Source organism: Cyprinus carpio, chromosome A11, assembly GCF_018340385.1.
Source record: "Cyprinus carpio isolate SPL01 chromosome A11, ASM1834038v1, whole genome shotgun sequence".
Lineage (NCBI taxonomy): Eukaryota > Metazoa > Chordata > Actinopteri > Cypriniformes > Cyprinidae > Cyprinus > Cyprinus carpio.
This window is the reverse complement of record NC_056582.1, coordinates 12,334,188-12,347,411: the sequence shown is the minus strand read 5'-3', so window position 1 is coordinate 12,347,411 and position 13,224 is coordinate 12,334,188. Positions and strand designations below refer to the sequence as shown.

Here is a 13,224-nt window from a genome sequence, read left to right as displayed (position 1 = left end):
GAAAGTGGCCCAAATTAAATCGAAACATCCATCCCTTAACACCAGGATCTGTTCTCCCCAGCTGTACACACTGATGCATGTAAATGGGTGTGTATGGAGGACTACAGGGCCAGTGGGATGGGGAGGAGATCAGTACAGAAAGTGTGGTGTCAGAATTCTTTCCAGCACCATCCTCTGCCCGATCACGCAGATCCTTGGGATACTTCTTCAAAATCATGTGCTTTATGTTTAGTTTAGAACCACAGTGTCCTGGACAGCTTCCTTTTTTTTTTTTTTTTTTTTTTTTTTTTTTTTACATACTTGGGTGGTGTATGCCTGATTTTCTCTGAACTAAAAAAATTCATTAAAAAAATTATCACGTGAGCACCCTTTTTTGGGATGGTCTGGCTTCTGTGATTCTAAGTGCTGTAGGTTTAAGGTAATCTCTCTTACACTTATTTTTTTCTCTCTTTCTTGTGCTTTCAGGCTTTGTGCAGAGAGCTGCATCTGCAGAGTGGTGACAAGATATGAAAAACATGGTTCCTACTCCCATTTAAACCTTCATCTCCCTCACTCACAATTCCACATTTACACTGTGAGGTCAGACCCATGCTTATATTTTAAACCCAAAAGGACTTCAACATCTAGAGTAACAAAATCTGTGATATATGGTGTTTTAGAATTGTAAGTCTTAAGAGCTGCAGCACTCAGTCAATTACAGGTTTTAAAAAGAATGTTGTCTTCCTCTGAGATCACTGGCAATGTCCCAGACTTGCACATATGTGGGCTGTAATTGTGCTCAACTTCATTCAGAGATTGATTGGAGTTCTTTAACAGCCCAGAGACCTATGTAGGCTTATTATAACCCACCACAAATAACCCCCTATATTAGCTATCACATGCACATAATATTAATTTATAATCAATAAATTATTATAATAAGTTAAGATTATGAGAAATAATGTCGCAATGATGAGAATCTTTGCAGCTGTGTGATACAAAGATACATTGTGAGAAATGAAATTGCATTTACAGTAAAATGTCACAATTGGGAGATTTAGGGCCCTATTTTAACGTTCTAAGTGCATGGTCTAAAGCGCATAACACAATTGCGTTTAGAGCGTGTCCAAATCCACTTTTGCTAGTTTAAGGACGGGAAAAATGGTAGCATGCCCGGTGCATGGTCTAAAAGGGTTGTCCCTATTCTCTTAATGAGTAATGGGTGTGTTTTGGGTGTAAAATGCCATAAACCAATCAGAGTCTCATCTTCCATTCCCTTTAAAAGCCAGTTGCGCTCGCACCATGGTGGATTCGCTATTTACATAGCGGAATTTGCAAGTGGAAACACTGAACGCTTCATTAGTGAGGGAACATATCTGCTTGTGCGCACAATTCTGATACATGCAAAGACTATCCATTATGACATGTAGGCATTTTTATATTTATGTACACAATAATAATCTTTTACATTTTAATCCTTTCATTTTTCATTTTTAAAAATGTTTGTGTGCTGCTGCGCATCCCTGTGTGTGTAATAAGCAAAGTGTGTATATATTTATATATATATGGTCAATGGCGCAATCTATTTCAGTTGCCTCAAAAAAACAACATGCCAGCAATGTGCCTGAAAAAACCTCATTTTGTGACCAGCACGCCCATGGCCACAAATGCATTTGCTATTTAAATAACATGGTGCAGGATGTGAAAATGACAACTGCGTCAGGTTGAAACTAGCAAAAAACACTTGCGTCACAAAAACTCAATTGTGAAAGTCACATTATGATGAAAAAAAGGAAAAAAACTTGAGATATAGATAGTTTATAAGTTTAAAAAAATTTTAATTTATTTTTTAGAATGTGTGTGTGTATATATATATATTAAAGGCAGCATTCTTAAATGCAAAAAGAACAAACAAAAAAACAACAACAACAACAACAACAACAAGAAAAAAAAAACAACAACAACTATTTAATGAGACGTGATGGTCAAGAAACAGGACACTTATACATAAATCATGTTCCAGTTCCGCACTTTCTAAGTAAACACATTGGGGCACTTTGAATTGCTTTCATTTTGTATTTTTCTTTGTCCTTTTTGTTGATTAACTGTGATGTGTAAAGAAGTGTCTCTGGTGCTGGTCCATTTCTGTTTTTAGGAAGATCACTTTCATATGTTGTGAAATCTTTTATTAGGGTGTTGCCCTTTCAATCTCAAATCTTAGAGTGTTTGACATTATGAATAATGTTTAGAATGACCTCACTATTCAGCCACGGGCTGGTCTTTCTCAAACATCATTACATCAGTGTTCTTAATAGGTGAGATTTTGCATGTGTTGTAATGGCTCTTACTGAATACTGTACATGAGTCATTGTGATATTTACTCTGATAACTTGTGAGATAATTTAGGTCAGATTTTGTGTATGGCACAACAATACAGTATATCTCTGCCAAGTCTGTATTATTTAAGCAAGTATCATTGTCATCTGGGGCAAACCCAAAGTCTGTTGTTAATTAAAAGTAAAAGGCTGGAAAGGTTGAAACTGGAGTACCCTTTTGGCAAGGAAATGTCTTTCCTTCCTCTTACAGCTTAAATTTATTTGCATATCAAGCTTAATTACATGCTTTAAGATTTATTGTCAAGAGCTTAATGGTTTGGCACAGAGTGAAAACAACCAAGGTTGGTCATATGTATGTTGCAAAGTTGAATGGACCTTGCACATCTGAAGCAAATTAACTCACATTTTTCTTCTAATATTGCTAAGGTGTGATGGATTTCGTTTGTCATATGCTTGACAGATGATTGTGTGTGTCTGATGTGTGCAGTTGATTTTTTTTTTCTACTATTAATTCTATTACATCATGTTTAACAAACCATCAAGACTTACTCCTTGTAAGTCTGCCACCCTAAACAAAATTTTGGACCAGAAGCAGATGCTTAGCAATGTGTCACAAACAGTTTAATCACCCAGCTTTTTCCTCTGTGTTTGAATTAATGAAGCGTCAGACTGGTAATGCAGTTGTGGTGGCCACCATGAGCATTTTGATGATGTTTATGGTGGAGGTCTGGTTGATGTAATCAGACTGAGATTCATTAGGATCTTTGCTTACCAAGCTCTTTCTCCCACCCAGAGCGCCTGACACCAATAACCACCAAACCTTGGCTAACCCTCTGGGTAGAGAATGTGAACTCAGCAAAATATCAGAGCAGTCTCCTACTGTGTATAAGTAATCGCTCCTGAAGGGTTATTCAGACTGAGTTTTTCTGGGAAGTGGTCCAAGTAAATAACGCTAGAGCTCATTACCTGCTCCATTCATAACAGAATGTGTGATAATGCAGCAGGGTTGGTGCAGGTAGATTTTTCATGGGATGTGGTCCAAGTAAATAACGCTAGAGCTCATTACCTGCTCCACCCTGAAATACGACCCATCAGAGCGTATACTACAATTGCGCCCCTATCGGCAAAAGGTCGTTTTCATATTAATGTTTTGTACTCTTTTATTTGCACTGTGATTTGCGTTTCGTGTAGCTCAGTTGGTAGATTATTGCGTTATACCTTGATATGCAATCAAGCTATCATGTGTTCGATCCCAGAGAACGGACGTGCACGTAAAATGTATATGCTCAATAAATCATAATTTAGCATGATTTTTCTGTGAGGGTTAGGTTTAGGGGGTGGGGTTAGGTGTGGTCATTCGAACCGAATAAGCCACCTAGTAAAATATGTACGAATTACTGTGAGATCGGTGTAAAAAGGCCACACATTGCATTTAAATAAACGTGCGTTTTGATTGGTAATGAAGTTATACGTCATTTCATGACGACAGATGCAACGCGACTGTCATTATTTTTACGCCCGCTAGAGGCCGCTTAACTTTAAAATGTAAATATAGGTCGTAATAAGGTGCTTGCACAAACGACCTATATGGTTGTTTTTTTGTTGGAGGACAGGCTCTAGAGCTCATTACCCTGCTCCATTCATAACAGAATGTGTGATAATGCAGCAGGGTTGGTGTGTGTTTGGTTTTTAATATGTTTGTGATTAATTTTATTTTATAGTTTATTATGGTGTGTTTGTTGCTTTAATAATATCAATGATGATAATTTTCTGTTCAGTGACTCTTTATGAGTATTTATGAGTGAATCACTTAATTATTCACTCAACGGATTTGTTTAAACATGCTGATTCATTGAGTCACTGAATCAGTCACTCATCTGTTTCAATCAAAAATACTTATTTATTTAAGTGAATTCATTTAAGTCACTGATTTGTCATTTGAGTATACTGTGGCTTTGTTTATAAATATATATATATATATATATATATATATATATATAAAACTATATCATACTTGCAATTGCGCTGCTGGTCTGAATATCATATCAGTCAAACAAAATGGATGTTTAGGTGGAGTACAAAAAAATTAACAAAACTATAAAGCAGTTCAGTTTCAGTCAGTTTTACACCGTGAAAGGGATAACCAGAGACAACATTTCTAGAAGAATGCTGTTTTGCTTTGTTATGAGCCTGTTTGGTCCTGGGACTTATTCCTTTTTGTATATTGAAGGAGAATCTCTTAAGTGTTACTACTGCATTGCCCATGAATGGCTTTGTCACAGCTAACTAACTAACAAACAAACACAAACATTTTGAATGGTTTTATTTGAAACACGTGTTTGATTGTTTCTTGTGTTAATTGAATATTTACTTTGGACTGATTTTTTATTGATGTACATTTTTACAATGATATTCTTTGGGCCAGATGGATGAACTGATCTGATGGATGTTTTTGCCTCAAGTATTGAAGATACGGGATACAAGGATTGACTAATTTACATTTGAACAGCATTGATTAATATGTGGATTTCTAGTTACAGCATTTGATTAATCAAAGAAAGCTTGTATTTATTGGGCCTATATAGGCAGTTCTAACAACCACTGCAAAAATATGCTCCAGTTGGGCCCCTGTTTCTGAGTCTGTAGTGGGACCACCTCTGCCTTCTTAGGTGATATGAATATATATCTTTTATTTTAGCTACCTGAGAATGCTGTACATTTTATTATTTTGATTAAAGAAATATATATATAATGGCTTTGCTTTGAGATGAACAAACATTATGTGATTTTAATCTTCCTGCTTTAAGCTTTATGTGCTGTCATGGTTATGCTAATGGGGAATGTGAGGTTCAAAACAGGATGATCTGCGGCTGCTGCTCAGCATTTGCAAAAAAGAAAAAAATCTTAGTGGAGATCCCAGAGGGAGTTACGACATCTTGAATACATGGTCCATTAATTCACAATCTTTTAGATATGGAGCAGTAATTTCTTTGGATTTATAGATCAAACAAGTAGAACTTGTGACAGGGCTATTGTGCAAAATGACAGTTTAGTTTGAGCATTATTGTGGTATTTACTTTTTATACTTTTGGACTGATGAGAATGAGCTCTTCAGTTAAAGTCAGTTGACTTTACAGTCTTATGTGTGCTATTTAGTTTTTGTAATTTGTTTTTATTTTTTTATGTGTTTTCAGTGTGTTATTTTTTGTTGGGATGGTAAGTTAAAATTTTCAGCAGCCATTACTCCAGTCTTGAAGTAATTCTAATATGGTGATTTGGTGTTTTTGTAAAAACCTTGATACTAAATGCCTTGTCACTGTCACTGTGAAAAAACACCTATAAACTTTGAACAGTAGTGTGTATCCACATGTTTAACACTTAGATTAATTCTAATTATATACTTAGAACATGTGAAGTCAAGACTAGAACAAGGTGAAAGACTTGCATCAAAATAAAATAAAGTACATCCAGAGTAAAACAGCATTAATAAATACTGTTTCGTATCAAAACAGTATTAAAACAGTATAAGACAATTTACAGCATTCTTCAAATTCAAAACATCAGCACCTTGAATACTGAACAGTTTATTCTGCTGTCATGCTTTCTAATCTACTCTAAATACACATATGTGTTATAATATAATATAATATAACATATCATTGCATGCCTGTATTTTAAAGTGTTCAGAAAGCCTAAAAATGTAGAGCTGCTTAAGACATTGACTGCTTATATTAGATCAAATATAAATTTTATGGAGGACATGTAGACAGAACACCCAATCAGGGGGCAGCTTGTGATACTCCAATTTATTACCGTCCAGCCTCAGAATCTTCATACGTGAATGTTGTCCTGCAGAAACTGCTCATGTTGAACTCTGGAAGACATAACAGATCAGTTATTAGAATTTAGTTGGCATGTAGCGTTTTTTGACACATGGTCAAACATAGAGCCATACATTTGTTTGCTATATATATACATATTTTTTTGACACATGGTCAAACATAGAGCCATACATTTGTTTGCTATATATATACATATATTTAATTATTTAACCAGTATGGCAGTGTTATTTTTAAACATTTTGTCATCATCATCAACACTGAAAGGTGTTTTATTTATTTTACATATTTTCACATTTGTCCCACTTGGATTTCATAGTAAGTTACTTTATCAAGCAGGTGGAGTTTTATAAGCTGTTTTGCTACTCCCAATTGTCTTTCTGTCTGTTTTGTAGTATTGCCACTGCTTTACCGTTTCCACTGTTTACTGAAGACAGAAATAGCACACAATGAGGTCAACATATTCAGCAATTGATGTGACATGCTGCTTCAAAGAATTTGCAGCAGACATTAATCCTTCACTGGATCACATACCAGTCAAACGATAGCCTTCATAAACAGGAGCTGATTCCCAGTACTGTGTACATAAGTTACAGATGTGCTGCCATTGGCACCTTCAGTGTTAGTGAGAACACGAGAGGAAACCTGTAGTGGGCCATCTATCTCATCTTGATTGAGATACTGATTGTGATGCTAGCATAATAGTTGGGCTGTTAATAGCATCTGGGCAGTTAATGCTAAGCTTGTAGTTTAGAAGTCTTAAACTGAAAGACTATGATTTATCTCTGGTGACATCAAGACTTTTCTCAGCACAAAGAATCAATATATGTGTTCACAAAGCACTTAAGGTGCGTAACTATTTTTGTAGCTTGTTTCCACTCCTCTAAGACCAGCAATAATACTATTATGATCACATTTTTCAGGAGATCTATGCAAAAAAAAAAATTCATAGCGTCTTCAACCTCAGACTGGAGCCTTTTGAATGGGGATGGTCAATACATTCTCTATCACATTCTTTCCATTTGTTTTCTCAAGGTAGGTCCGGGAGGTTGTTTAACATTTTCCTAACCTCCACTTCAAAGTTATAATATACCAGTATGCCAGTCATCTGTTTTACCATTTTCAATAGTGACTTGTTAATTATTAGAATATAGTACTTTACTTTGAGCTGGTAAACCACTATTAATCAATACATTCTCTTTTACATTCTTTCCATTTGTTTTCTGAAGGTAGATCTGACAGGTTGTTTAACTTTGTCCTAACCTCCACTTCTAGGTTGTAATATACCATTCATCTGTTCTGTAATTTTTAATGTGTTCTGTAATTTTTAGTGGCTTGTGAATAATTAGAATATTATACTTAATTTTGAGCCGGTAAACCACTGTTTTGGCATGAGTTTTTGTTGTGTGGTTCAAAATCATGAATCTTGACCATTGCCTGGAAAAAAATAATAAAATAAATGAAAGTCTGCTGAAGTCTTTGCTGTCCACCAGAGGCACAGCTCTTGTAACTAAACTCGGCGTGCTGCTGAGGAGGAGGGGGAGAGAACACAGTGTGCTTTTAGCACATGTGGATTCTTTTTGGAGTATTCACAGATGTTCTCAAACCTTCCTTCTTTCTTCTCTCCATCCTTCTCTTTCAGCTAACCTACTTTTTTGAGACAACTTGCGTCTCTCCAGGATGTGTCTGTCTGCAAACATGTTGTGACAAACACATTAGAGAGCGGGAAAGGGGGAAAAGGAGAGTGAGGAGGGAAAGATTGTTATTTCTCTTTTAAAATCCTGTCATATTTTCCGTCATTTTTCCTCAATGTTGATTCTCTCATGCCAGAGATTATTTCATCAGCCTGAGAACACAGCCTCATTCTGCAAGACCGTTGATCAGGACACAAACATTTGAGCAGTTCTCAGTTAAGCATTTGGCAAGCTTATAGATTTGTGTTTAGCAGGAAGGATTTAGAATCAAATTTAAAATGTTTCTTAAATTTCAGTTCTGTTCTAGAATTTTAATTTAATTTGAATGTGCAAATGCTGTAGAATGCAGAATTGTCATTTGAATTTAAGTGCAATTGAAATAGAAAGTGAAATACAAGCTAAAAGTTTTGAAAGTTGAAAAAAGTTGTATTGACCTTTTCTGTTTGACCTCATCTGTTTGAAATACTTCTTTATATTTAATGAATGTATAGACCAAGATGGATGAACACTTCTCTCCTAGAAATTCCACTTTCTTTAATTCCAAAAGCCCAGTGTTTCAATTCAAATTCACATAATGCTAGTTCTCAAATAATATTGAAATTGTGCAGTTTGCCACATTGAAGTGATTTTGTGGATCAAAACCAATACATGGTTTCCTGAAGTCTGCCAGCAGTGCTTTATTTCCACTATAAACATCTTGTCTCTAGAAAACCTGCAGTAAGATTTAAGTGTCATATTCTCTCCAAGTTCTGTTGGAGCAATTTGCTGAATGTTTTTGTTAATGTAACATCAGCACGGGAATGTCTAAAAAATAAGGCTCTCTGTCTTGTGTCTTTTCACAGTTATTCTGTCACTGAACTCGGCATGAAGCACTCTCATGGACTGAGAATTTTCCTGTGTCACCTGTGTGAAATTTAGCAGTGCTGTTTTCTTCTCAGCGCAGTGCTAAAGAATAAACCTCAGTGTTTTTGTATGTGTAAAATCGAGAACCTTACATCAACTCACCTTGGATATTGTTAACCTCAAAGTAGAGGTACTGAAGGGTGGTGGGAACTGTTGGGATTTCTGTCAGCTGATTATACGAAAGATCCAGCTCTACCAGAGATGTTAGGTTGTTAAATGCACCAGGGTCAAGCCCTTCATTCCTCAATTTGTTGTGTCTGAGCCGTAGATAATGGAATCCATTAAAACCATGAAGGCTGTTTCCCATCAGGCCAGTCAGAGAGTTGTTGGAGAGGTAAAGCTGCTGGACAGATGGAGCCAGATGTGGGGAAGTCTCCAGGAGGTTGTGACTAAGATCCAGGAGGTTGAGGACTCCAAGACCTGGTGAAGAACATGACAGATAGACTTAACACAAGAGTTGATTCACCTTGTTTATTGTTAACTCAATATTTCCTGAAGAATTATATAGAGATGCACAATATATCAGTCCATGTATCGGTTATCATATTAGATATTAGAGATTTATTTATTTATTTATTTATTTATTTATTTATATATCAGTGTCAGTTGATTTTGGATAATATGCATACTCAGTTCCTCTTTTTTTACATTTAGATTTCATTTGCCACCATTTAGCTAATCTTTAAAATGTAATAATAATAATAATACTTGTAAAAGTAATCTTTAGCAAATCTCAAAATATTGATTTTATACTGTCGATTTATAATGAGAAGCCCAAATTCACTTGTAGCATTTAGAATGATTTTTTGAAGTTTTTAGTATTTAATTCGAAAAACATTTAGACAATTACATATAATTTTAATATCGACCATTTATCGGTTATCGGCCATAAAAAGTAAATCCTTGTTTATTGGTACGAGTCAAAATTTTAATATCAGTGCATCTCTAGATTTATCTTTTGAAAATGTGTTGAAAAAAAAAACATATAAAAACCAATGAATACCTTTTAAGTCACCCTCTTCAATAGTCTTCAGATGATTACCTTGTAAAAGTAATGTTAAATTTTCCAGATTTTGGATAGCACCTGCAGAAATCTTTTCGATTTGATTATAAGCAAGTCACAGCTGCTTAGGTCCACTAGGCAGTCCGACTGGCACCCTTGTCAGGTTATTATCATTTATGAAAAGATTTACCAAGCGGGTCAGATTGGAGAACAACACATCATCGAGTTGCTCACTCGATGTGATCCTCGATTCACTTCGATTGTGATCCAAGATCAACCAGCGTAAGTTGGTGGCATTGGCGAACACTCCAGATTCAATGATAGTAAAGTTATTCCCTTGGAGAAACAGGTACTGTGTGCAGGACGGAAGGCCAGAGGGAAGCTGAATAAGGCTCCTGTGGTCACAATAAAGGGCTGTTGGCCAGTGGATAGGGCAATCACACTCCAAGGGACAACTTTGTGTGTTCACAGCACGGAACCAGCCGGGATCCATCCTATCTTTCAAAGTCAACACACTTGGCTCCCCAAAAAAAAGGTTGATCCAGAGTGGTACACCTCCATAGTCCAAGTCCAGCGTGAAGGCCCAAGTCAACCCACACACTGAGAGTAACAAGAAAATTGAGCTGATATCCATTTGTCTGCCTGCCTAAATGAAACAGAAACAGTGTATAACTTTGAACCCTTAATATAGAACTTTAAACTTTGATACTTTGAACCCTTGATGGAGTTTATTTTTCAAACTAATCATGAAGCTTCTTTTCTTCTAATTGCAATAAATAGAAGCTTCCACACGTACTGCTTAGAGAAAGATATATAAAAACAATGGCTTTTTTTTGTAAGTTATAGCAGCAGAGCTTTTGCTTTCGTACTTATATCACTATAATAATGCTCCAAATATGACTTCATGTCTATATAATCTCTATTTCTCTATGTCAATACGCAAGAGGCTAAAAGTGCTACTTTCCAATGAATTTTTTCCCATTCTATTTCGTCACGTTACAAACACATGCATCATCTACATATGTGAGAGGAATGTGCATACCTTTCGCCTCTCTTTCCCGACCAATTTGGGTAAAAAGAGCCTCTGAATGGTAGATTTGTCGAGATTATCTCTGTAGACGTTTAAATGGGGCAACCTGAAGAGTTTTACCCGGCTACTGAAACATTCCTCACTCAGCTATGGCCTTTTCTTCCATACAGCTTATTCTCACTCCTTTTTTTCCAACCTGTCTCGGAAGCTTATGGTTGGAGTCTAACCACTGCACAACATTTGTTAGAAACATGTGTGCTGGCAGAGTAGAAAGGGCAATCTTTACAAACAAAGCAGATGTGATTTAAAATCTTTTAGACTTAGTATCATCACATAATGTGTGGATAGAAATCTTGTTGCTGATTTATTTGTGACTTACTCCTCCAGAGCTTGGTTTTGAGTAATATACAATTGATGTTAAATCATATGTTAATGCTTATGCAAACCACATACTGTTACATAAACAGCCTCAGGCCACTGACTGATGATCTGTAATATCACGTCATTGAGCCTGTGAGAAAGGGGAGTATGTTTGAAGGCGGTATATTTTCTCTTTGCAGACATGCCCTGCACAGCAGTCAGCTCTGGAACATCTAGCACAGAGAGCAGTGGTTACATTCAGACAGCTGGAGGGGGCCTGGGGAGCCAAACAGACCCTGTTCGAGTAGGAGAGAAGAAAGGAAGGGAGAGAGAGAGAGAGAGAGAGAGAGAGAGAGAGAGAGAGAGAGAGAGAGAGAGAGAGAGAGAGAGAGAGAGAGAGAGAGAGAGAGAGTAGTTTAGTTAAGATAGCTTCAAAGCCCTTCCATAGGGATGAGACAGTGTTTAGGTCTATGAAGCTCTGAAAAGTCAGACTGCCCCCTAGCACTCAAATCAACCATAACAATCACAAAAGCAAGGTTATGTTATTATTTGATGTAGCATTATTTTATACTTAATGCTTTAAAATAGTTTTCTTTTTTCATTTATTAAACAATTACATTGTTTTATATATAATTTGAAAAGATCTCTATGTTTTGTATTGACAGAAAAAAAAAACAATGTAAGCATTTTTACACTTTGTTGAATATATATATATATATATATATATATATATATATATATATATATATCTATATATATAGATATATATATATATATATATTTATATATAATTAAATATAGCCATTGAATGCAGTCGTGGCTTAATGGTTGGAGAGTCGGACTTGTAACCCAAAGGTCACAGGATTGAGTTTCATTCCTGGCAGGGATTGTAGGTTGGGGGACTGTTAGCAAAATGTTTAAAAAACAAATCTGACATTGTTTAAAAAATTAATTTCAGTATATTAAAATATATTTTTTTAATTTTATATAAAAATAATGTTTAAATCTTTAGGAGTAATTTTATTGGCAAACTAAATTTGTTTAGGACACCAAAATGAACCTGGTGTGTCATTGACCCATATGTCATTGAAACCCCTTCCCTGACTCCTTTGAATTTTCGTTGCAGGCTAATTTGCAGTAGTTTTTGATAAAAAACCGATTTAACTCTGAAAGTTTTGCTTTGTGTCTGAGCTCGACACAAACCCTGAAACACTGAAGACTGCCACTGGCTGCCAGATATATTTTCCTTTCAATTAAAAAGAAGGGAATGAAGAAAACTTCCATTGTTTTTTTTTTTTGGGGGGGGGGGGGGGTGGGGGGGGGGGGGGTTGGGGAATGGTTGCAGTGGAGCCTGATTGCCAAAAAAAAAAAAAAACAATTCTTCACATCCATTGATATAGCATATAGAGGATCCACCTAATTACCATATCACAGTGCTTGGAATGAAACATTGTAATCAAATCTTGTTGCTAAATTATGTAGGGTTAATAATCAATTTCTGGATCTCATTCAGTATATTTAAGGTTATGCATTTAAAATTTCTTCCACTCATCTTCTCCATCTCTAGTACTTCCTCACTCTTCTCCATGTTTTCTTCACAAGTTTGCGTACAATTTCCAGTCAGCATAAATTCTATTTACACTGACAACCAGTCAAAACACTGCTTACATGTGTACAGTGTGGTTTGTGTTTGCATTTTCATAAGCGTGCATCAGTCGAGTGTGCTGTTTTTCTCTTGGCACATTATGACTGAAGTCTTTGTGGATATTTTGTGGTTAGCAGACTGCCATGGCAAAGTCATGCCAAGCCAATGGCCCAGGACAGGCAAGCTGGAAGAGATGTTACACAGCGGGTATGAGGGCAGTTTGCAGGGTATTTCTGTTTCCTTACGTTTCAGAGCTAATGCGTGCAAGCACGAATGCCATACTGTTTATAAGCGATGAGTAAATAAGTATAGATAATAAGCCTTGTTTCATGGATATGGATATTTTTTATGTTTTTGATGTTTGATTGTTGATTTTGTTTAGTTTAAATGTTTGTTTGATTTTTTAATTTGTTTTTGTTTCTCTTTGAAATCATC

At 35.9% G+C, this 13,224-nt stretch overlaps 1 pseudogene; it reads right to left on the bottom strand.

The window, feature by feature from the left end:
- Positions 1–5,709: 5,709 nt before the first annotated feature.
- Positions 5,710–10,615, bottom strand: LOC109092011 (annotated as a pseudogene).
- Positions 10,616–13,224: the final 2,609 nt, after the last annotated feature.